General features: G+C 37.4%; 1 pseudogene; it reads left to right on the forward strand.

Annotated features, from left to right (window-relative positions):
* Positions 1-1,000: 1,000 nt before the first annotated feature.
* The window catches only part of LOC124899587, a 26,651-nt pseudogene continuing 2,893 nt past the window's right edge, over positions 1,001-24,758 (forward strand).

Here is a 24,758-nt window from a genome sequence, read left to right on the forward strand (position 1 = left end):
GAATGTAATGAATGTTGAAATCAATTAAAGTTCAATTTCTTCATACTTTCTTAAGTCTTATGATTTGTGGCATGAACATTTAGGCCATGATAATTACAAAACGTTGCGTAAACTGATTAACTTAGAAGCTTTACCAAACTTTGAGTGCAATAAATCAAAGTGTCAAACGTGTGTGGAATAAAAGTATGCAAAACATCCTTATAAGTCTGTAGAAAGGAATTCTAATCCCTTAGACTTAATACACACTGATATTTTTGATATCAAGTCAACACTATCACGTGTAGAAAATCAGTTACAGAAAAAGATAAAAATGATAAGAAGTGATAGGGGCAGAGAATATGAATCTCCCTTTGCACAAATATGTGTAGAGAATGGAATTGTCCATTAAACTACAGCCCCGTATTTACCTCAATCTAATGGAATTGCGAAAAGAAAAAATCAAACGTTGAAGGAAATGATGAATGCCTTACTTATAAGTTCTGATTTGCCGCAAAACTTATGGGCGAATGCTATTCTTACAGCCAACCGTATACTCAATAGAGTTTTCCATAGTAAGACACAATCAATTTCTTATGAAAAATGGAAAGAAAGGAAACCCGACTTGAAATATTTCAGAGTGTGGGAGTGTTTAGTGAAGGTCTAAGTTCCTATGCCTAAAAGGGTTAAGATAGGACCTAAGACGGTAGACTACGTGTTCATAGAATATGCTAAAAGTAGTAAAGCATGTCAGATTTTGGTTCATAAATCTGAACATTCGGATATAAATAAAAATACAGTAATTGAATTAGATAATGCTGAATGCTTTGAAAACATTTACCAGTATAAAATTAGACATGAACAGTCTAGTGGAGGATCTAAACGACCACGCTATGAACCAAGTGAGAATGTACATAATGAAGAGAATCCAAGATGTAGTACATATCAAAGAACGTCAACTTTGTTTGTATCCGATTTTGTAACATTTTTCTTAGAAAATGAGCCTCAAACGTTTAAGGAAGCGATGTCGTCGTCAGACTCATTCTTTTTGGAAACAGGCAATCAATAGTGAGTTTGATTCAATCTTAAGCAACCATACATGGGAAATAGTTGATCTTCCTCCAAGAAATAAACCTTTAGGTTCTAAATAAATCTTAAAAAAAATGAAAGTGGATAGTGCTATTGACAAATACAAGGCAAGACTTGTAGTAAAGGGCTTCAAATAGAAAGAAGACCTTGATTACTTTGATACATACTCGCCAGTAGCAAGGATAAAATCGATTCAAATGTTAATTTCCTTGGCGGCAGTATATGATCTTGAAATCCATCAAATGAATGTGAAAATTGTCATCCTTAATGGATAATTGAAGGAACACTACAAAAAATGGGTATAATTATGGGAGTTTATTTGCAGAGATTATTTTAACCCCTGCAAAATTATATTAAATGCGGGAATTAAAAATGTGCTGCTAAAAATTATATAATTCACAGAGGTTTTAACTCCTTCTATCCATCCAAAAAAAAATACCGCTAAAATTATATAATTTGCGGGGGGTTTTAACCCCTGCTATACATAAAAAACAAAAAGAAAAAGAGACCGCGAACTGAAAGAATATTTCCCCTATTCCCCTCCCCCCCAAAGGCTTTTCTCGCCCTTGCCCCCCCCCCCCCCCCCCCAAAAAAAAATACTGCGAACTGAAAGAAGCCATTGCTATACAGTGGATGGTAAGCCGGCCATTGCTACACAGTGGGAGGTTTACGGTCGGCCATTTCCTTCCCAGCTCCGATCTATCCTTAGCCATTGTTTAGAGTGAATTCTTTTTTTTTTTTTTCAATTTAAGAAATTTCATATCAAATATGCCCAATTGGTAGGGATTCCCCAAAATTCCCTATGAGGAAGTACTGATAATCGCTCTGTTTATGTGACTCGTACACCTCCGGCTCCGGTATCGAAGGATTCTATGACTCGTATAGCTCTGGCTCCGGTACCGACTCCTTGGACTTTTATCTCTGTAAGCAACAATTAATGCATATTTTTGTTCATTATTACTTGCAGTTGAAGTTGTGGACTTGTAGTTACTTGCATTTGAAGTTGTAAACTTGTAGTTTTTTTTTTAGACTGTTTGGATATTGGTGATTTTATGAATTTTGAGTTTCTTGGGGCTTGATAAGAGAGAATGGAGATTTTTATGTCTATTTTGTTCATTATTAGGTGCATTTGAAGTTGTAGACTTGTAGTTCTTTTTTATCCTCGGAGATTGTTTGAATATATTAGAGATTTTTATGTCTATTTTGTTCATTATTAGGTGCATTTGAAGTTGTAGACTTGTAGTTCTTTATCAGTAGCTTCATCTTTTTTTCTTTCAAGGAACCCTAATTGTCAAAACCAATTTCAATAAATAGTACAAAATTCAATCAAACAGTGACGACTACCTCATACTATATACCAAATACCTCACCATTCAATCACCTCTGCATGATTCTAACCATAAAAGAAGCGGGCTTGCAGGTTGTACAGTAGCTTGCAATGATGGTTCCAAATAAATTTTTGATGGATGCATAATGGCTGCTCATGCACCAGATACTCTGAGAATCTTAGGCAAAGATGCAACATATGATGAAACTAGAATACTGGGTGCTTTCCAATATGTTTACAGGTACTTGCGCGCGTGCCTATTATTTAAACTGTCTTTGAACTTTATTTTCTCGTTCTACTTTGTTTTCTTTTTCGAAGATGGAACTTTCCAAGATGGAATTTGCTCTCGTTCTACTTTGTTTATAGGTACTTTGTGCGTGCCTAACTCTTAATCCTCCTCACACACCAAAGCATACGTTACTTAAGTGGACCACCGGGCATCCAGTACCCTCGGATGCTGCATCTGTTTTGAGGAGAAATTTTGACTTTTTGAAGAGAGTCGCCACTTAATTTTTGAAAAGGAATTAAGAAATCTTTATAAAACATTTTAAACGATTCAAAACAGGAAAATCGTTTTAAGTTAGAGATTCTAGATAAGCTGTTCCTATTAACGTTTTAGGAAGGTGTTAGGCACCTAAAACGTCCGCTAACTTACGGTTATCCGGACTGTTTGAAAATCGTCTTTTGATTAACTTCGAAAAGATTAATTTGTTGAAATAGTGATTTGATTTTTTCAAAAAAAAAAAAAAACTTGTGTAAAATAAATTTAGGCGACTTAGTAGGATTTTTACTAAGTCTAAATAAAACTAATAAACAAATAAACACATAAAAGGGGAAGGGAGGAGAAAGTAAAGGATTTAGGCCATTAGGCCCAAATCAACGAGACCTGTCCTAATCTAGTTGGGCTTCCAACCCATTTCACCTATCCTAAACTATTTTTCGAGACTTTGGCTAGAGTCTTGCTCCACCTGTATTAAATACAACTTTGACTTCGAGACCGAAATGAATGAATAAATAAATGACTAAATGAATAAATAAAAAGAAGACAATAATAAAAATTGAGACTTTTCAAGTCTTTTAGTGACCTCATCAATAGGGACCCATTTTCCTTCTTTGTCTATCTTCTAGCACCAGCACGCCATGTAATGGACCTTGAGTTTAAACTTCGAACTTAACTCGAAGGGTTGACCCTCATTTACCCATTATGAAATGCAGGAGGAGAGGAGTCCATTTGGTCGCGAGATATATTTTTTTTGCATGCAAAGAAAAGATAAAGAAATTAATATATGTTCAAGGCATAAAAGTGATATATTTCAAAGTAAAAGAAACTATCAAGAATCAATTTTTGAATGACAAGAATAAGCACACTTGCACAAGAATGAGAGTCAACATATAAAAAATGCAAAGCAAAAGTTTCACAATCATACTATGCATGAGTCAAAAATATCCAAATAATTTTATTTAGCCGCAAAAATTCAAACTTTCTTATCATTTTGAAAAGACAACATGCGAACAAAGAAGAATAAACATCTTAGATGAAAAATAAAGCTAGCACTTCATATCTTATATGAGGGTTTTGAAATCCATTAAAATAATTAGTAAGCAAATGACAAATTCTTGACTTAAGTAATTACTATTTTTATTAAGGCGCAACAAATAATAATAATTATTCTTCCAACATAAAATAAACAACTTTACATGCTAAAAAAAAATATATCTATCAACAATAAGTTTAAACAAGACATGGGTATTGTTTTTCAAGTAAAGATCTAAATTTTATCCAAAATAATCAAAGAATAAAGTAAGAAAAGAGAAACAATCAATATTATCTATTCTTTTCAACATAAAGGAAATAACTTTACATGCTAAAAATAAATATATCTACCAACAATAAGCTTAAACAAGACATGGGTATCGTTTTTCAAGTAAAGATCTAAACTTTATTCAAATAATTAAAGAATAAGTTGAAAAGGCAAAAAATTCAACATTAACTATTCTTCTAAACATAAAGAAAATAACTTTACATACTAAGAACAAATGTATCCAATAATAATGAGTTTAAAAAAGGCATAAATACATCTTTTAAGCAAAGATTGAAACTTTATCCAAAATAATCAAAGAATGAAGTCAAAAAAGAAACATACAACTATTGCTAGCTCATTTTTATATCATGAACATGAAAATAATTAGAATATCGACACCACAACGTCCTAGGGCCTTCAAGGCCATCTACAAAATACAATCCCAACAAATAAAATTATATCTACGAACTATGAAGAAGAAAAAAGATGAAGAGAAAAATGATAATAAAAACTAAAATAATTAAAAAAAAAGGTGTGTTTACCTTTTGGGGGGGGGGGGGGGTGGAGCAAAACACCGGCAACTCAAAAATTTGATTAGCCTATCAACTTTATGAAATAAAAAATTTTTACTAAATAAAAAATAACTATTTTTGCTCAAAAGGATTTTTTCACCTTTCTAGCCTTTTTTTTATTCCTTCTCCCCTCCTCTCTCTACCAAAGTAGTGGTAGTATTTATAGGAGAGAATGAAGTATTTTTTTTCTTTTTCACCAATGTGGGAGAAAAATATTTATAGGAAAGAATAGAGATTTATTTTTTGTCATCTACCAATGTGGGAGAAAAAGCATTTAGGGGTTTTTTTGGAATGTAAAATTAAAGATAAGGTAAGGCGGAAGATAATGTGGGGGGAAATAGTACAATTTAGTACAATCTTTGAATTTTAAAATTGAAAAAGGACAAAGTTGGGGGGAATAGTACAGTTTAAATTTATTTTTGGGTGGGAATTGGGTAAAATTTATGAGAGTTCTTGAGAATTTTGGGGTTATTTAAAATATAACCCCAATTGGAAGTTAAAATTTAGCCATATTTATTTATTTTGACCAAATTAAAAATTAATTGACGAATTGCATTGCAATTATGACCAATTTTCAATTATGGTCAAATCTAATAGATTGGCTAAATTAAATTAAAATTCGATACGAATTAATACCTTTTTTTTTTATCCCGGGCTTCTTGATTTAATAAAATGAATGCATATTTATCCAAATAAATTATTTTTGAGAATAAATTATATTTAAATTAAGATTTTAATTATTTAAATTTATTTTCAAGATAAGCCTTAATTAAATCCGATATTTTGTAAAATAAATATTTAAGTAACAAATTATATAATCTCGTATAACTGAACACGATAGTATATAATCGCTACTTAAAATAACAAAATCACATACGAAAAATATTTTAAGTTTTTTTTTATTTTGATGAAATAATTATTTTGGTTTATTAAAAATTGAAGAAAATCAAGATTAAATTTAGTCGTGGAGGGAAAAAATTAGGTCTCAACAGCTGCCTCCTCCCTTTGGGTAGGGTGGATGTAAGTAACTCTGGGCAAAGAAAGGTTGCCGTTTCTAATTTTTGTCTGACCATAGATTCGAATCTGAAAGAGGTTGGTTTTCGCACGAGTTTCATAGAGTCATGGACGGACCTCGGTATTAGGTTTCCTACATATATTAGTTTACATGAGAATTCAGGACACTTGTAGTTCATAGAGTTTGATTTAAAGCACGATTTTTAAAAAATTCACAAGTTATCTCAGTTTTAGAGTGTTTGATAAAACTGAGAAACTGGGGAATAAAGGGATTGGGGGAAGGTTGGAATGCAGTCGTGTTTTCTACATAGATCCCAGCCTACATATCCCCAAGATTTCAGGGAATCAGACTGCTTGTAGTTTGACTCAATCGGTAGAAAAGATAGTCTTTTATTTCAGACTATCTTTGGCTTGGAATGAGTGACAAGTTGATCGAGTTGTAGAAAAGAGGCTTGTAACCTCTTAACCATGAATGTGGGATCCTTCACATCCATAGTCAAGAACTTACCTCGACATAATTTCCAAAACTCTAAGTGTTATCAGAATTTGAAAAAAAAAGAGGGTTACCCTCGGAATGAGTTTAAAAATATCCCGAAGGTGAAGATGAAACCAGAATATCCTGAAATACCCACATGCCTTCTAACAGGGGTGTGGTTGGATGGCGGTGGTGATCATTCTTTAGCTCGCGTCCGAAGAGTTTGATGTCCCTCCTTAGACTATGTCCCGTTTTGCTGCTAAGAAAGAGTTCCACGTTGTGTTGTGTCCTACCTGAATTCGTCCGCACCTGTGGTTTTTATTTGAGATTTTCATCCTCTCGGATGCTCTCAACAATGCTTCAAGCAAAAAGTGTTAGTACTAAACATAATTCACGAAAGAGGTATGTAGTCTTTTAATATATCTCCACGTTAGTTGTGGCCTGAAAAGCGAAGTCATCCTTTATTGTACCTATATCACTTGTTATATGTGGCATGATAACCTCTCCGGTTGTAGCCGATGATCGATTTATAAATTTTTCCTAAATTGTCAATTTTTAGATGATCTTGCGCATTATTTGATGTTGGATACGAGGCGACTTACAGATATCCTTTGAATTTCTAGCTTTTAGGTAATCCTGCACATCATCCGACTTTGGATAAGAGATGACTTACAAATATCCCTCCAATCGCTAGCTTTTAGGTGTTCCTGCACATCATCTGACCTTGGATACAATATGACTTATACATAGTCCCTTAAATTGATCGTCTTTGAGTAATCCTGCACATAATCGATCTTGGATATGAAGCGGCTTATAGAGAACCCTTGGACGTATCAATTTGACAATCTTGCATATCCTCCGGTAAGGATTTAGTTGCGACTTATGGATAACTTTTGAACTATCAACTTTTGGGCAATCTTGCAAACTATCCGGTTAGGATGTTATTGTGGCTTACGGATGACCTACAGGCTATCAAATCATAGGTGATCTTGCACACTATCCTATTTCAAATAATATAACTTATAGATGCCCTTCAAATTGTCAATTGTTAGGAAATCTTATATATCATTCATCCTTAGATAGCGACCTGAAGGCGTCCCTCCAAATCGTATGCTCTTAATGTATTCAAATGCTGATTCATGAAAAGATGATGATATCCTCGACGCTAGCTTTGTGTCTTGCGTGTCAATAGATATATTGAATACTGATGATATCCTTGATGCCAGCGTTGTGTCTAGCGTGTCAACAGATATATTGAATGCTGATAATACCCTCTACGCCAGTGTTGTGTCAGCATGTCGACAGATATTGAATGCTGATGATATTCTCGACGCCAGTATTATGTCTAGCGCATCAACAGATATTGAATTCTAATGATATCCTCAATGCCAGTGTTGTGTCTAGCATGTCGACAGATATATTGGATGCTGATGATACCCTTTATGCCAGCGTTGTGTCTAGCGTATTGACAGATATTAAATACTGTTGATATCCTCGACGCCAGCGTTATGTCTAGCACATCAACAGATATTGAATGCTGATGATATCCTTGACGCCAGTGTTGTGTCTAGCGTGTCGACAGATATATTGGATGCTGATGATACCCTCTACGCCAGCGTTGCGTCTAGCGTGTTGACAGATATTGAATGCTGATGATATTCTCTACACCAGTGTTGTGTCTAGCGTGTCGTCAGATATTGAATGATGATGATATCCTCGACGCCAGCATTGTGTCTAGCACGTCAACAGATATTGAATGTTGATGATATCCTCGACGTCAGCATTGTGTCTAGTGCGTCAATAGATATTGAATGCTGATGATATCCTTGATGTCAATGTTGTGTCTAGCACGTCAACAAATATGTAATGGCCTTTGCGACAATGATATGTGATGGCCTTTGCGGCAATGATATGCAATGTCCATTATGGCAGTGATAAAATAATTTTACCTGGCTTTATTTGTCAGTGTCCTGCTTTCTACATGTACCTGTACTCAAGGTAGATGATTAGTAGACACAAAGTCGCTTTTACTAGCGACTATTTTTAGAAAACTTCTAAATACGATACGTGTAAAGAAGACAAAGTGCTTTTGTTTGTCGCCTACGATCTCAACAAATTAGATGGACAAATCAAAAGGTCCTCAATAAATGGGCATTAAACCTATTTTTGGGGCTGCCCTAAAATACCGTTCTTGGGCATTAATGATCTGTTGTAGCTCCTAATTTTCTAGGAGATTTTTGAAAGAGACTCTCATTTTGTGTATTGATCCCTGCATCCACAGAAAAATGATTAGTTGAATGAAATCACTCTATGTTGACCTTCTTCGATCCTTGATTTGCTCCTTGCCATCTCTTGGGCATTCCACCATATTGAGACTTCCAGTCTGACATTTATCCCAAATGATGTCTAGGCAAGTACTAAGTAAGTGAGTCGTAAGATTTTTTAAAATAGTCTTAAATTTTTGAAAATAATTTTGAAAATTTTTGTAAAATTTTAGAAAATTTCTGCCAGTCATGTAATGTACTAGCTCAATAAACGTCTTCCTCGTGGTTCTGACTATATCCGATGGATGGTTTCCAAAACTCATGATTATTGTTGGAGGGTTTCTTCAAGTAGTTTTATCATAGCCAAAAATTGAGTCTACCCAGACTTTGTTACAGTTGGTGGTTTCCAAAGCTTTAACCTCTGGTGCTGGGGAATTTGGAATATGTTCCTGTATTTGGTGGAAGTTTTGAGGTCTTCCTCAAAATTTCTGCCCCAATTTAAACTTGTTTGAGATAATACCAATCTGAGTGGATCTGAAGTCTTTGCTGATCTTCATTCTCTTTGTTGGATGTCGATCTTCTCTTGTGAATTTTTGAGATTTCTTCTCGAAAATTCTGCCCCAGTTTCCATTTTCTAGGGTTATATGACCGAGCCATTGGGGTGCCTACGTATCTCATTGAAGTAAGAATCAGGTCAAACGTAGTTCAGGACTACGTTAGGGATATATATAAAAAATCTATTGGGTTGACCAAAGCCGACATAGGCCGCCTACGTATCCCTTTTGTTGGGAATTTAGGTCATCACGTAGTTCATACATAAACTCATAATGGCCCTAAAATACTCTTATCCATCTTACTAGGATATAAATAAGTACTTTGAAGGATCAAATATCCAATTTCCTTAGTCATTGCCTTCCTAGTTAACCACCTCGGTTTCCTCTAGATTAGGCTTCTTTGATTCTCGAACTCTTTGATTCTTCTGTCCACTCATTCAGTGCATTTTTCTTCATCATCTTGAGAATTGGCTCGCATATGACTGTTGATTGAGCGATGAATCTGCTAATGTAATTCAGACGACCCAGGAAACTCATAACTTCTTTCTTGGTCCTCGGCGGTGGCAAGTCTTGAATTGTCTTGATTTTGGATGGGTCTAGCTCTATCCCCCTTATGCTGACTATGAACCCCAGCAACTTCCCTGATGGCACACCAAAAGCACACTTAGCAGGATTTAACTTCAAACTGTACCTTCTTAATCTATTGAAGAATTTCTCCAGATGAGTTAGATGATCCGAACTCTCGCGGTATTTGATAATTACATCATCCACGTACACCTCAATCTCCTTATGGAACATATCATGGAAAATCATCGTCATGGCCCTCATATATGTCGCACCTGCATTCTTGAGACTAAACAGCATTACCCTGTAATGATAAATACCCCAGGGTGTAATAAAAGCCGTTTTTCTGCATCTTCCTCATCCATCAGTATCTGATGATAGCCGGCAAAACAATCAACGAATGACTGCATTTCATGTTTCGCACAGTTATCGATGAGAATGTGGATGTTGGACAACAAAAAATTATCTTTAGGACTGGCTCTGTTCAAGTCTCTATAGTCAACATAAATTCAAATCTTGCTGTCCTTCTTTGGCATAGGGACGATATTGGCCAACCATATCGAATATTTTGTGACCTCGACAACCTTAGACTGGATTTGTTTTTTCACTTCTTCCTTGATCTTTAGACTTAAATCTGGTTTGAATTTTCTCATTTTTTGCTTGATTGGATCAAACTCAGAATTTATCAGCAATTTATGTGACACAATGTTGGTGCTCAACCCTGGCATATCATAGGACCAAGCTAACACGTCGATATACTCCCACAACAGGTGGATGAGCTTTTCCCTTTATGGCACCGCGAGGTGGACACTGATACTGGTCTCTTTGATTTCATCGTGATCTCCCAAGTTGACTTTTTCAGATTCTTCCAGATTAGGTTTTTCGCGATTCTCAAATTTCTCCATATCTTCAACTAACCGTTCCTCATCATCGTCCCTCCAACTATCATCATCTCCTTCATTTTGTTCGTTCAGGCTTTGACATGACACAATATTAGCTGGTTTAAAGCTACTGTTACTGTAATGGACAAACAAACTAAGTTGGATGATAAGAAAATAACAAAACATATGACTAGGAGCGTTTTAGAACTAATATAGTTTTCCAAATAAATGAAGGCTTTTTCATTGAAATTTGAGAAATAATTACAACACCATGGTTTGTGACTTGCACAAATACAAGCCTTTGCCTTTTTTGAAAGAAGTAAGAGACGAAAATAAAGTTTTGAGATATAAAAGGTGGATCGCGGGGCCTCCTCTGGATCATTACCGATTTTAAAACTATTAGTAATTGCCCTTTCATCTACCACGACGGGCGATGGGTTATGAGTGGAGTGGAGGTCTAATTTTGCAAAGCCTTCCCTGGGGCAATCTGTTTTACCCCGCTGGACTCTGGGAGATCTTCTGGTACAGCATTGCATCCTTCAAACAAATCTCCTATCCCATCCCCAATACCATCATCATCTGATATCTCTCGTACGGGAAATGACTAGAACAGGAGTGGCAAGGTCCTAAACAGACTCTTTTCTGGCTCATCTTCAACCCTATCTTTTTTGGTAGGCTGATAACCTAACCCGTGCTTAGAGCTTCTCTCTAGGATCACAATAGGCTCGATAATTTCTTGTAAATTCTTCCCCAAGCCTCGACCAGGTTTGAACCCATTTCTTAACATCACAGTTGCAATTATTTTGTAGACAGAAGGCATTGATATTTTGGGTGTCGAATCTCTTTTCGCAGTATTTACAATTTCCACTGTATAGAAACTGCTACCTTTTGGAATATCTTCAATCACCGACATATAACCATTGGGATGGTCCGCTCAACTTCCTTCTCCTTGGATGACTACTTCATGATCTTTCCAAATGAACTTCAATAATTGATGAAGGGGTGATGAAATTGCCTTTGCCCCGTGTATCCATGGTCTTTCCAAAAGCAGGTTATAGCTAGGATGGATATCTATAACATGAAACTTAGTCTTAAACTCAGCAGGCCCCATTTGGATATACAAATCAATCTCTCCTATGGTATCTCTCTGCCCTCCATCTAATGCTCTTACATTTACGTGGCTTTGACGAATTTTCCCCAGATCATAGCCTATTTGGACCAGTATGGAGAGGGACAAATATTCACACCAGATTCGTCGTCTATTAATACCTGATTAACTGCATGATCTCGATAAATGGCGGTGATATGTATGGCTTTATTGTGCATTGATCCTTCAAACGGCAACTCTTCGTCACTAAATGATATGCAATGGTTCCCCATAATGTTCTCTATCATCATAGCCAAATTCTCAACGTTCGTACTTGCGGGAACATACGCTTCCTCCAAGATCTTCGACAGAGCCTGTCAGTGGTGTTGCGAGCTCAATAATAGTACCAGGACAGAGATTTGGCCTGGCATTTTCTCCAAGTGTTTGACAATTGAGTAATCATTTGGTTGCATACGCCTCTAAAATTCCTCAGCCTCTCCTTCAGTGATTGACTTTTTCTGTGAATCTTTCTTGTTGGTCAATTCCTCAGGAATGTAACATCGTCCTGATCGTGTCATCCCCTGGGTAGCGGCGGTTTGCACAATAAATTCCTTCTTTGGAGGGGGAGCGTACACTTGAGTCGGTGCAGTCATCACTATAAATGGGGCTTTCTCATTGATACTTAAGACAGCCACACCTTTCTTTATCTTTCCTACCTCTTCCGCCCTTTTGCATTTTTTGGAGTTCACCTGGGTAATGGTCTTGCCAGAAGCCCATTCGCCTTCTATTTCAATCATATTAACTGTAGATCCCCCATGGTTTTACAGTGGATTACTGCTAATATTTGGAGTAGGTGCCTAGAGCGTGATGCCCTTTTGATCAATCAGATCTTGGATTTTAAATTTCAAGATAAGACAATCCTCGGTACTATGCCCTGCTGCCCCTGAATGATAGGCACAATTTTGATCAGGGTGATAAAATCGGGAGCTAGGATTAATAGGCTTTGGCTATACTGGTTGCAAACGACCAGCATTCTTCAATCTTTCAAACAATTGGGTGCGACTTTCAACTAGTGGGGTGAAGTTTTGGGGAGGTTTTTTTTCGTGGTTTGGATGCTAGGGGATATACGAGCTTAGGTTTGTAGGACGGGGTACTTTGTGGTAATTTGGAGGTGTTTGGAAATTTGTTCAGCTATTTGGGGGAGTAGTTTGGAAATGAGACTGATAATTTAGAGGTTGAACTGGGTATTGGAGAAAGATATTTGACTGTGAAGCTTAGTATGATGGTAGGATGTTTGGGAGTGGAGTTTGGTATTGGGGATGGACGTAGAATGCGTACGGAAGGTTAGGCGATGGCGGGGAAGATAAAATGTTTCTAGAGTTGAATCGTTGTTTCAATTTTGTAATAGAATTAGCAGAAACCCCACCTACCTCTTTCTTCTTCTTCTTAGAAAATATGGCAGTTCCAGATGATGTCGGGGTTTTGGCAATTTTTCCTGTCCGAATACCTTTCTCTAATGATTCTCCTATTTTTACCAAATCTGCAAAGGTCACTCTGACAACGGACACCATCCTGGTATAATATTCTCCTTCTTAACGCGAGAGAACACGGATACCATTTCCTCCTCAGACATGGGGGGATGCACTTTGGCAGCTTCTTTCCTCCAACGAAAGCATAATCTCGAAAACTCTCAACGCTCTTTTGTTTAATCCGATCTAGTGAATACCGATCAGGGACTATTTCAATGTTGAAAGCAAATCGGTCAAGCAAACTCTTGGCCAATGTCTTCCAACCAGTCCACCTTTTCGGCTCCTGAGACATGAACCACTCCAAGGCTTCACCATTCAAACTTCGACAGAATAGGTGCATTAATAATGCCTCATTTTTCCCTATCCCTACTAGTTGCTCCTAGTACCTTCTTAGATGGGTCATTGGATTTTCGGTACCGTTAAATATCTCAAACTTGGGAACCTTTTATCCTTCTGGTAGGTCTACTCCTGGGTGAACACACAAATCATCATACCCCAAACCGTCATGGTCCTTGGCCCCGTAAGACTCTTTGATCCTCATGATCTTTTCTTGCATGGCTAGTAAATTTATTTCATGCTCGGCCCTCTATTCTTTCTCCTTCTCCTCGTAATGGTCCATCTCGGGGTTAGGAAGGGGTTCATAAATATCAGGGGATATGATGGCTTGGGGGGATTTGGAAGGAAAGCCTGATTTTACAGATGGAGGGAATTTGGTTAGTAAGTGGGGAGATCGTTTTGGAAATTGAGAAGGTCATGTGGGCCTTGTAAGTAGTTTGGCAGAATATTAGAGGGATTTTGCGGATTTGGAAATGAATTTGATGGATTCGAAGGTAGGTTTGCCGTATTTTGTGGATTTGGGAGTAAATCTTACGGATTTGAGAATGCATTTTGTTGATTTGAGAATGTGTTTTGAGGATTTTGGAATGGATTCGAAGACGGGTTCTGTGGGATTGCGGATGGATTTTGTGGATGGTAGGCGTCTGGATTATTTTCACGATTAGTGTTTTGGACAAATGGAGGAGCGAAGCCGGATGATACGTTAGTTGGTTGTCCTCGAGAATAGGGGTACTGAGGGGAGAAATTTGGAGTGGAGTCCCGTGTCCTCCCGGAGCGGGTGCATTGACGGTGATGGCCAAGTTAGCTAAATTCCGAGTGCAATTTATTTCTTCCTGAAGCATTTCTAACTTTCTTGAAAGTTCCGCAATCATCCCATTCCGTTCCGCTATCACATTATCCCGGATAGCCAGTGCGCTTTCTTCATCATTTCCTATCATTTTTTAATTTAGTGGCAGTGATAAAATAATTTTACCTGACTTCATTTATCAGTGTCCTGCTTTCTACATGTACCTGTATTCAAGGTAGATGATTAGTAGACACAAAGTCGCTTTTACTAGCGACTATTTTTAGAAAACTTCTAAATACGATACGTGTAAAGAAGACAAAGTGCTTTTGTTTGTCGCCTACGATCTCAACAAATTAGATGGACAAATCAAAAGGTCCTCAATAAATGGGCATTAAACCTATTTTTGGGGCTGCCCTAAAATACCGTTCTTGGGCATTAATGATCTGTTGTAGCTCCTAATTTGCTCAGAGATTTTTTAAAGAGACTCTCATTTTGCATATTGATCCCTGCATCCACAAAAAAATGATTAGTTGAATGAAATCACTCTATGTTGACCTTCTTCGATCCTTGATTTGCTCCTTGCCATCTCTTGGGCATTCCACCTTATTGAGACTTCCACTCTGACACTCTATCCCAAATGATGTCTAGGCAAGTACTAAGTAAGTGAGTCGTAAGATTTTTTAAAATAGTCTTAAATTTTTGAAAATAATTTTGAAAATTTTTGTAAAGTTTTAGAAAATTTCTGCCATTCATGTAATTTACTAGCTCAATGAACGTCTTCCTCGCGGTTCTGACTATATCCGATGGATGGTTTCCAAAACTCATGATTATTGTTGGAGGGTTTCTTCAAGTAGTTTTATCATAGCCAAAAATTGAGTCTACCCAGACTTTGTTACAGTTGGTGGTTTCCAAAGCTTTAACCTCTGGTGCTGGGGAATTTGGAATATGTTCCGGCATTTGGTGGAAGTTTTGAGGTCTTCCTCAAAATTTCTGCCCCAATTTAAACTTGTTTGAGATAATACCAATCTGAGTGGATCTGAAGTCTTTGCTGATCTTCATTCTCTTTGTTGGATGTCGATCTTCTCTTGTGAATTTTTGAGATTCCTTCTCGAAAATTCTGCCCCAGTTTCCATTTTCTAGGGTTATATGACCGAGCCGTTGGGGTGCCTACGTATCTCATTGATGTAGGAATCAGGTCAAACGTAGTTCAGGACTATGCTAGGGATATATATAAAAAATCTAATGGGTTGACCGAAGCCGACATAGGCCGCCTACGTATCCCTTTTGTTGGGAATTTAGGTCATCACGTAGTTCATACATAAACTCGTAATGGCCCTAAAATACTCTTATCCATCTTACTAGGATATAAATAAGTACTTTGAAGGATCAAATATCCAATTTCCTTAGTCATTGCCTTCCTAGTTAACCACCTCGATTTCCTCTAGATTAGGCTTCTTTGATTCTCGAACTCTTTGACTCTTCTGTCAACTCATTCAGTGCATTTTTCTTCATCATCTTGAGAATTGGCTCGTATATGACTGTTGATTGAGCGATGAATCTGCTAATGTAATTCAGACGACCCAAGAAACTCAGAACTTCTTTCTTGGTCCTCGGCGATGGCAAGTCTTAAATTGTCTTGATTTTGGATGGGTCTAGCTCGATCCCCCTTATGCTGACTATGAACCCCAATAACTTCCCTGATGGCCTTAGCAGGATTTAACTTCAAACTGTACCTTCTTAATCTGTTGAAGAATTTCTCCAGATGAGTTAGATGATCCGAACTCTCGCGAGATTTGATAATTACATCATCCACGTACACCTCAATCTCCTTATGGATCATATCATGGAAAATTATCGTCATGGCCCTCATATATGTCGCACCTTTATTCTTGAGACCAAACAGCATTACCCTGTAATGATAAATACCCTAGGGTGTAATAAAAGCCATTTTTCTGCATCTTTCCCATCCATCAGTATCTGATGATAGCCGGCAAAACAATCAACGAATGACTGCATTTCATGTTTTGCACAGTTATCGATGAGAATGTGGATGTTGGACAACAAAAAATCATCTTTAGGACTGGCTCTGTTCAAGTCTCTATAGTCAACATAAATTCAAATCTTGCTGTCCTTCTTTGGCACAGGGACGATATTGGCCAACCATGTCGGATATTTTGTGACCTCGACAACCTTAGACTGGATTTGTTTTGTCACTTCTTCCTTAATCTTTAGACTTAAATCTGGCTTGAATTTTCTTATTTTTTGCTTGATTAGATCAAACTCAGAATTTATCAGCAATTTATGTGACACAATGCTGGTGCTCAACCCTGGCATATCATCATAGGACCAAGCTAACACGTCGATATACTCCCACAACAGGTGGATGAGCTTTTCCCTTTATGGCGCCGCGAGGTGGACACTGATACTGGTCTCTTTGATTTCATCGTGATCTCCCAAGTTGACTGTTTCAGTTTCTTCCAGATTGGGTTTTTCGAGATTCTCAAATTCCTCCATATCTTTAATTAACCATTCCTCATCATCATCCCTCCAACTATCATCATCTCCTTCATTTTGTTCGTTTAGGCTTTGACATGACACAACATTGGCAGGTTTTAAGCTACTGTTATTGTAATGGACAAACAAACTAAGTTGGATGATAAGAAAATAACAAAACATATGGCTAGGAGCGTTTTAGAACTAATATAGTTTTCCAAATAAATGAAGGTTTTTTCATTGAAATTTGAGAAATAATTACAACACCATGGCTTGTGACTTGCACAAATACAAGCCTCCGCCTCTTTTGAAAGCAGTAAGAGACAAACATAAAGTTTTGAGATATAAAAGGTGGATCACGGGGCCTCCTTCAGATCATTATCGATTTCAAAACTATTAGTAATTGCCCTTTCATCTACCACGACGGGCGATGGGTTATGAGTGGAGTGGAGGTCTAATTTTGGAAAGCCTCCCCTGGGGCAATCTGCTTCACCCCGCTGGACTCTGGGAGATCTTCTGGTACAGCATTGCATCCTTCAAACAAATCTCCTATCCCATCTCCAAGACCATCATCATCTGATATCTCTCATACGGGAAATGACTGGAACAAGGGAGGCAAGGTCCTAAACAGACTCTTTTCTGGCTCATCTTCAACCCTTTCTTTTTTGGTAGGCTGATAACCTAACCCGTGCTTAGAGCTTCTCTCTAGGATCACAATAGGCTCGATAATTTCTTGTAAGTTCTTGCCCAAGCCTCTACCAGGTTCGAACCCATTTCTTAACATCACAGTTGCAATTATTTTGTAGACAGAAAGCATTGATATTTTGGGTGTCGAATCTCTTTCCGCAGCATTTATAATTTCCACTGTATAGAAACTACTACCTTTTGGAATATCTTCAATCACCTGCACATAACCATTGGGACGGTCCGCTCGACTTTCTTCTCCTTGGATGACTACCTCATGATCTTTCCAAATGAACTTCAATAATTGATGAAGGGGTGATGAAATTGTCTTTGCCCCGTGTATCCATGGTCTTACCAAAAGTAGGTTATAGCTAGGATGGATATCTATAACATGAAACTTAGTCTTAAACTCAGCAGGCCCCATTTGGATGTACAAATCAATCTCTTCTATGGTATCTCTCTGCCCTTCATCGAATGCTCTTACATTTACGTGGCTTTGATGAATTTTCCCCAGATGATAGCCCATTTGGACCAGTATAGAGAGGGGACAAATATTCACACCAGATCCGTCGTCTATTAATACCTAATTAACTGTATAATCTCAATAAATGACGGTGATATGTATGGCTTTATTGTGCATTGCTCCTTCAAACGGCAACTCTTCGTCACTAAATGATATGCGATGGTTCCCCACAACGTTCTTTATCATCGCAGCCAAATTCTCAACATTCGTACCTGCGGGAACATACGCTTCCTCCAAGATCTTCGACAGAGCCTATCGGTAGTGTTGCGAGCTCAATAATAGTACCAAGACAGAGATTTGGCCTAGCATTTTCTCCAAGTATTTGACAATTGAGTAATCATTTGGTTGCATACGCCTCTAAAATTCCTCAGCCTCTCCTTCAGTGATTGGCCTTTTCTGTGAATCTTTCTTGTTGGTCAATTCCTCAGGGATGTAACATCATCCTGATCATGTCATCCCCTGGGCAGCGGCGGTTCGCACAATAAATTCCTTCTTTGGAGGGGGAGCGTACACTTGAGTCGGTGCAGTCATCACTATAAATGGGGCTTTCTCACTGATACTTAAGACAGCCACACCTTTCGTTATCTTTTCTACCTCTTCCTCCCTTTTGTATTTTTTGGAGTTCACCTGGGTAATGGTCTTGCCAGAAGCCCATTCGCCTTCTATTTCAATCATGTTAACTGTAGATCCCCCATGGTTGGGCAGTGGATTACTGCTAATATTTGGAGTAGGTGCCTGGAGCGTGATGACCTTTTGATCAATCAGATCTTGGATTCTGTGTTTCAAGATAAGACAGTCCTCGGTACTATGCCCTGCTGCCCCTGAATGATAGGCACAATTTTGATCAGGGTGATAAAATCGGGAGCTAGGATTGACAGGCTATGGCTGTGCTGGTTGCAAATGACCAGCATTCTTCAATCTTTCATACAATTGGGTGCGACTTTCAACTAGTGGGGTGAAGTTTTGGGGAGGTTTTTTTTCGTGGTTTGGACGCTAGGGGATATACGGGCTTAGGTTTGTAGGAGGGGGTACTTGGTGGTAATTTGGAGGTGTTTGGAAATTTGTTCAGCTATTTGGGGGAGTAGTTTGGAAATGAGACTGATAATTTAGAGGTTGAACTGGGTATTGGAGAAAGATATTTGGCTGTGGAGCTTGGTATGATGGTAGGATATTTGGGAGTGGAGTTTGGTATTGGGGGTGGACGTAGAATGCGTGCGGAAGGTTAAGTGATGGCGAGGAAGATAAAACATTTCTAGAGTTGAACTGTTGTTTCAATTTTGTAAAAAAATTGGCAGAAACCCCGCCTACCTCTTCCTTCTTCTTCTTAGAAAACATGGCAGTTCCAGATGATGTCGGGGTTTTGGCAATTTTTCCTGTCCGAATACCTTCCTCTAATGATTCTCCTATTTTTACCAAATCTGCAAAGGTCACTCTGACAGCAGACACCATCCTAGTATAATATTCTTCTTCTTAACGCGAGAGAACATGGATACCATTTCCTCCTCAGACATGGGGGGATGCACTTTGGCAGCTTCTTTCCTCCAACGAAAGCATAATCTCGAAAACTCTCAACGCTCTTTTGTTTAATCCGATCTAGTGAATACCGATCAGGGACTATTTCAATGTTGAATGTGAACCGATCAAGCAAACTCTTGGCCAATGTCTTCCAACCAGTCCACCTTTTCGGCTCCTGAGACATGAACCACTCCAAGGCTTCACCATTCAAACTTCGACAGAATAGGTGCATTAATAACGCCTCGTTTTTCCCTATCCCTACTAGTTGCTCGCAGTACCTTCTTAGATTGGTCATTGGATTTTTGGTACCGTTAAATATCTCAAACTTGGGGACCTTATATCCTTCTAGTAGGTCTACTCCTGGGTGAACACACAAATCGTCATACCCCAAACCGTCATGGTCCTTGGCCTCGTGAGACTCTTTGATCCTCATGATCTCTTTTTGCATGACTAGTAAATTTATTTTATGCTCGGCCCTCCATTTCATCTCCTTCTCCTAGTAATGGTCCATCTCGGAGTTAGGAAGGGGTTCATAAATATCAGGGGATATGATGGCTTGGGGGGGATTTGGAAGGAAAGCTTGATTTTGCAGATGGAGGGAATTTGGTTGGTAAGTGGGGAGAACATTTTTGAAATTGAGAAGGTTATGTGGGCCTTGTAAGTAGTTTGGCAGAATATTAGAGGGATTTTGCGGATTTGGAAATGAATTTGATGGATTCGAAGGTAGGTTTGCCGTATTTTGTGGATTTGGGAGTAAATCTTACGTATTTGGGAATGCATTTTGTTGATTTGAGAATGTGTTTTGAGGATTTAGGAATGGATTCGAAGACGGGTTCTGTGGGATTGCGGATGGATTTTGTGGATGGTAGGTGTCTGGATTATTTTCACGATTAGTGTTTTGGACAAATGGAGGAGCGAAGCCGGATGATACGTTAGTTGGTTGGTCCTCGAGAATAGGGGTACTGAGGGGAGAAATTTGGAGTGGAGTCCCGTGTCCTCCCGGAGCGGGTGCATGACGGTGATGGCCAAGTTAGCTAAATTTCGAGTGTGATTTATTTCTTCCTGAAGCATTTCTAACTTTCTTGAAAATTCCGCAATCATCCCATTCCGTTCCGCTATCACATTATCCCGGATGGCCAGTGCGCTTTCTTCATCATTTTCTATCATTTTTGAATGATGGTCCGAGGATAGGATTTTTTGTGCTTTCGATCGGGTGAAGTAGGGATGTTCTGCCAGTTTATCAACATGGAGTAATTTCTTTTATCTGCAAAGTAAAACCACTCAAAGGCAAATGTGTTAGTTTCCGTATGTAATAAGTAATGCAAAATATTTGACAGGAAATAATCACACAGAGTTGTTCGAGTCATAGCCAAATTCATTCGTAGGTCATAGTGGATAAACTTGCCTTTGATCTCAACCAACGCATATAAGCACATAAAATAGTTATATCATACAAGACATTAAAATAACATGTATCCTAATTGGGGTGACCCTTTTTGAGCCAAAGGTTCAGGCCTAACGATTTTTTGAAGAAAATATATGCTTCCTCAAAGTCAATCCATTAACCCCCAACTCATATAGACACAAAAAGGGCATAAATACCTACAAAAGATAACGAAACAGGGATATAATTTTTAGGGAAAAGGGGAAATAACATGAAACAAGATAAGTTCCCACGCAGGGGAGAATAGAAAAGCTAGCTACTGAAGGCTTCTTCGTCTGTATTTGCCTTTTTTGCCTTGTTTACCTCATATGCTATTTCATACCTATTGATGATAAGGTGACTCCCGCATAATTGTGCCTTGCAGTCGTAAGTCATTTCTCCTATACTGTCGAGTTGGGAGGCCATGTTATCGTCCAAATCGATTAGGCATTGCTCTTTTCAACTCTTTCCTCAATGTATGTATGGTCAAAGCGTCTTCCATGTGCATCTGCTGGTATGCAATTTCACTTTTTTGAAACTCATCTTGTAGCCTGTGAAGTCGAATTTGATGCTCGAATTCTACATCCACAACCCGAGTGGGCATATTTGGTCCCGGATTCAATGCTCCGGCGAGGCTCTTTTTCAACCACTCCTTGTAAGTATCGCTGACTTCAGGTTCATACCCTATATGGAAAGAGACTTCTACCCACTTTTTCCTTCTTCATCCATTTATTATGTAGTCTTTGAGCGAGGGCTTACTTTCATTGTATTCGGTGAAGAATCTGAGCATAGAATCGATTTGAGGCGTCTCCTGCTTGATCTCGAATTGCCTAAGAACTGCCAGGATTGTAGGAGCGGGTTCCCCTGAGACCCGGGAGCACTAAAAAAGGCCATTCGCCCCCTCAAATGATGCATTTCCCTAAACGAAGATAGTTAAGGGACCATTGGACATCGCTATCTCTTAATTCTCCAAGAGTCTTAAACCAAAATTCGTGGGATGCTTCGCTTTTGAACTTGTGTAAAAATAACCACATGTCGTGCGATTCTAGCAGATTTCTCCATGTTTTGTGATCAGGTTGTCCCGTTCTAGGATTTTTCACCAAATGCATCATCATCCACCATTGTAATATAAGGTTGCAGCCTTGAAAGAAATGATTCTCGACTTGACATCTTCCCAAAGCGTGATATATGTCGGCGACAATCATGGGGGATAGGTTGTGGAATACTTTTTTAGAATTGTATTATATTCCAAAGAAGAGTGCATGGGTAACTATGACAACCCTCGGATAAATTGTGCCATTTCCCCCCTGCGGGAACACCATGGTTCCAAGTAGGCCTACCGCGAATGCAAAAGATCTCGTTTCCTTCCATTTTGCTTCCAACTCCAATTTATGCCCAAATTTGTGAAAAAAGTTGAATCTTCCGAACCGATGGTACAACTCATGAAAAGTGATATTTGCTCTATCCCGTTCTCCTAACCAGGTGTCGTCATCAGTTAAAAATGCTTCCTTGATCTTTTGATGATCCCACACATTCGGGACTAAAATATTCTTATCCGGTGTCTCCTTTCTCTTAAAACACATTTTCGTACTCTTGTAGCAAATCAATACCTCTTCAATGGTGGGGGTCAATTCAACATCCCCGAAGCGAAATACCATGTTCTGATCATCCCAAAAAGTTGTTAGTACATGGATCATTTCGGGTCAAGCGTCCATCTCGATCAAAGAAGGAAGATGCCCAATGTGTGTTCTAACAATCTTTCTCTCTTCTATACCCATGTAATCCCACCACAGTTTTAGGTAATCATCGGGTTTGGTGACCATTTTGAACTTTTCACGAGAATGCAATTGAGCCATATCTACATAAAAGAAGACAAAATAAGCCTTTCTCCGACCCCAAAGGATAATGGATTGAATTTGAATGATAAGAGTAAGCACACTTGCACAAGAATGAGAGTCAACAAATAAAAAATGCAAAGCAAAAGTTTCACAATCATACTATGCATGAGTCAAAAATATCCAAATAATTTTATTTAGCCGCAAAAATTCAAACTTTCTTATCATTTTTAAAAGACAACATGCGAACAAAGAAGAATAAACATCTTAGATGAAAAATAAAGCTAGCACTTCATATCTTATATGAGGGTTTTAAAATCCACTAAAATAATTAGTAAGCAAATGACAAATTCTTGACTTAACTAATTACTATTTTTATTAAGGCGCAACAAATAATAATAATTATTCTTCCAACATAAAATAAACAACTTTACATGCTAAAAAAAACATATCTACCAACAATAAGTTTAAACAAGACATGAGTATTGTTTTTCAAGTAAAGATCTAAATTTTATCCAAAATAATCACAGAATAAAGTAAGAAAAGAGAAACAATCAATATTATCTATTCTTTTCAACATAAAGGAAATAACTTTACATGCTAAAAACAAATATATTTACCAACAATAAGTTTAAACAAGACATGGGTATCGTTTTTCAAGTAAAGATCTAAACTTTATTCAAATAATCAAAGAATAAGGTGAAAAGGCAAAACATTCAACATTAACTATTCTTCTAAACATAAAGAAAATAACTTTACATACTAAGAACAAATATATCCAACAACAATGAGTTTTAAAAAGGCATAAATACATCTTTTAAGCAAAGATTGAAACTTTATCCAAAATAATCAAAGAATGAAGTCAAAAAAGAAACATACAACTATTGCTAGCTCATTTTTATATTATGAACATGAAAATAATTAGAATATCGACACCACAACGTCCTAGGGCCTTCAAGGTCATCTACAACATACAATCCCAACAAATAAAATTATATCTACAAACTACGAAGAAGATAAAGATGAAGAGAAAAACGATAACAAAAACTAAAATAATTAAAAAAAAAAAGATGTGTTTACCTTTTGGGGGGCAGCAAAACGAGACTACGAGCTTCGTTGGAATCAACCATCATCGAAAAACGTCGCCGGCAACTCAAAAATTTTGATTAGCCGATCAACTTTATGAAACAAAAAATTTTTAGTAAATAAAAAATAACTATTTTTGCTCCAAAAGATTTTTTTCATCTTTCTAGCCTTTTTTTTATTCCTTCTCCCTCCTCTCTCTACCAAAGTAGTGGTAGTATTTATAGGAGAGAATGGAGTATTTTTTTTTTCTTTTCCACCAATGTGGGAGAAAAGTATTTATAGGAAAGAATAGAGATTTATTTCTTGTCATCTACCAATGTGGGAGAAAAAGCATTTAGGGGGTTTTTTGGAATGTAAAATTAAAGATAAGGTGAGGCGGAAGATAATGTGGGGGGAAATAGTACAATTTAGTACAATCTTTGAATTTTAAAATTGAAAAAGGACAAAGTTGGGGGGAATAGTACAATTTAAATTTATTTTTTGGTGGGAATTGGGTAAAATTTATGAGAGTTCTTGAGAATTTTGGGATTATTTAAAATATAACCCCAATTGAAATTTAAAATTTAGCCATATTTATTTATTTTGACCAAATTAAAAATTAATTGACGAATTGCATTGCAATTATGACCAATTTTTAATTATGGTCAAATCCAATAGATTGGCTAAATTAAATTAAAATTCGATACGAATTAATACCTTTTTTTATCCTGGGCTTCTTGATTTAATAAAATAAATGCATATTTATCCAAATAAATTATTTTTGAGAATAAATTATATTTAAATTAAGATTTTAATCATTTGAATTTATTTTCAAGATAAGCCTTAATTAAATTTGATATTTTGTAAAATAAATATTTAAGTAACAAATTATATAATCTCGTATAACTGAACACGATAGTATATAATCGCTACTTAAAATGACAAAATCACTTACGAAAAATA

The sequence above is a fragment of the Capsicum annuum genome, chromosome 6 (genome assembly GCF_002878395.1).
Source record: "Capsicum annuum cultivar UCD-10X-F1 chromosome 6, UCD10Xv1.1, whole genome shotgun sequence".
Classification (NCBI taxonomy): Eukaryota; Viridiplantae; Streptophyta; class Magnoliopsida; order Solanales; family Solanaceae; genus Capsicum; species Capsicum annuum.